The sequence below is a fragment of the Adiantum capillus-veneris genome, chromosome 20 (genome assembly GCF_014529385.1).
Source record: "Adiantum capillus-veneris isolate H3 chromosome 20, ASM1452938v2, whole genome shotgun sequence".
NCBI lineage: Eukaryota > Viridiplantae > Streptophyta > Polypodiopsida > Polypodiales > Pteridaceae > Adiantum > Adiantum capillus-veneris.
Window position 1 is genome coordinate 21,507,268 of NC_140950.1, and position 2,528 is coordinate 21,509,795.

Sequence of the window (2,528 nt, forward strand, 5' to 3'; positions counted from 1 at the left end):
ACAAGAAATCCATGTATACTAGTGCTTTGTCCAATCAGGAACTCATCAAGAATTTGAAAACAAACCCATATGAAGATGAAGATGAGGAGGATGATAAAGAAAAGGATCAAGAAGGAGGCACAATTGAGGGGGATCTATTGTCAAACAAGGATGATGATGATAACAAGGATGACCCCACGGATGCTCCTAGTTTAATTTAAGGAGGGTGGATCAGGCTAGTCAATAGGCACCTATTGAGTCTCAAGCTCAACCCACCAGACCCCAGATAACACTGTAGAGTAGACAATGGGGGATTACAAAAATTCATCTCCAACCCAGTAGACTAAAGAAAACTTGCAAGAAATGGTCCTCACATATAGAGAATAAGGGAAAAGCCATCCAAGAGGAGCTAGACCTAGACCACATTTCAGATTTTTCAAATCAATGTCTGAGTCTAAGCAAAGGTTTAGGAAGATCCAAATGAACCTTCAAGAGGATGATGCCTATTTGGATATCGAATGCCATTAGATGCTATATGGGGCATCTAAAAGGATGATAAAGCAATGGAAAGTGGTGAGCTACCATGAACAATAGACTTATTGTCTACTAGCAAGTTATTGAACATAATACTTGAATATATTCTTTCACAGGATGACACTTTAGTGAATCCACAGACAAAGCAGTTGACCACAATGAATATCTAGAGTCTAAAAATTCAACTAGAAGTGCTACTAGAGGTAATAGGCCATCTCACAATGTTTGTAGGACATCTATCTAAAATGCAATCAAAGGGATAGTGAAAATTCACATATCCAAAAGAATGTTGGACCAACACATTATGGCTATGCTAGAAAATAATGCATCCAGCAATTGGGGACCATGTACAAGAATGACCATAAGAGAGATAGAATATGCCCTAAAAAGTCGGTCTCATTTCGTCAAAATTGAAAATCTTGTATCATTTGTAATAACTAGTTGCTATAAGCATTATAAAGATTCTAAGCACCAATGCTATATCAATTGTACTTCTAAACAAGTTATGAATCTAAATCTCTAATTGTAGTTGTCTCAGCTCTTGTCATTTGAAGTCTTCCATTTCAAATCAATTATTGGTTTGACTTTTTCTTCTAGTCCTCTTTAATCTGATTCTATTCATTCCATCTAATCTAATATTTAGCATCCGATTTTGGAATTTTAACCCCCAAAAGTGACTAGCTCGTTCCAACTACAAAACTTGAAGCATTTCAAAGACTAGTCAAGATAACACAAGAGCTTTTGGAAGCCCAAAAACAAGAACCAATAAATCTTGATGAAACAAAACCAAAGGAGACTATTAGTTGAAATGATCTACCTATGAGAGAGATTTACCATTTCAAAATAGGAAACAAATTGTTGGGATTGCCCTAGCCATAGAGTGCTATGGGAAGACCCTCTCTCTCCATGAAATGATGGTCACACACTTCCATACATACATGCATATTGTAATGGAATTGATATTTTACTATTTATTGCAGCTGACAGATGGAAAAGGCTTGACCAATCTAGGTGTATGCAAACGGATATATTTTCTATGTACATTTTATTATTCAAGTGCTCTTTTATGAGCTTTGGCCATTTATGACCGCTTGGCCAGTTTGTACTCACTTTGACCATTCAAGAAATCTATAAAGTAAATATGCACAAGAGGGAAATGGTAACTCTTGCATGGGGGCAGATTGCACCCAGTGCTCGTTTCTTTCTTCTCTCCCCTCTTCCCTTGTCTCTCATGGTGCCAGTGTAGCACTCCACTCTAGGAGGTGCATCTTCACGTGTTTTCCTACTCTTTGTCACTGTCCGTCTCTCTCCTCTTGCGTATAGCTTGGATTATGTGCAAGTACAATTAGAATTTAGCAGGTATGGAGGTTTGTTGTTCATGAGCTATGTTGTGCTATTTTTGGTATTTTGCAAGGATCTCCACGCCTTTGTTTGTAGCAATGGTATCAGAGCTTGCAAAAATGCTCCTAGAAATGCTAGAAGCATGCTCACGGTGAGCGTGGTGACAATCAAATTCCACAGCAAAAGTTTCCTTACTTTACTTATTTTATTAGCATGATGCTTAACATGACTATTTTATTTCCATAGGTGCATAGAATGGTTATGTGATTCAATTAAGATAATATTATCTTGATTAAAAGTTTCACTGATACACATTAGCATGGAGCAAAGAATTAGAGAAGCTTTAGCATCAAAGGAACAATCTCTAGTGATGATGAAGAAGAGAGAGGACTTCATAGAACTGTGTGTCAAGCCTTGAAATCAAGACCTTTTGCTTGAGGAGACACCGATATATATTTTCATAATAGGAGTAGAAGAAGAAATTGTAGTGTTCTTCGATTAATCCCAAGACCTAGTGCTTCCGAGTGAGGTAGAAAAGAGGGCCATCTTTTCTCCCTACCCATGGGACACAACCCCAAGATAATGATAATATTAATAATAAATAATAACAACAAAGTTCTCTCTCTCTCTCTCTCTCTCTCTCTCTCTCTCTCTCTCTCTCTCTCTCTCTCTCT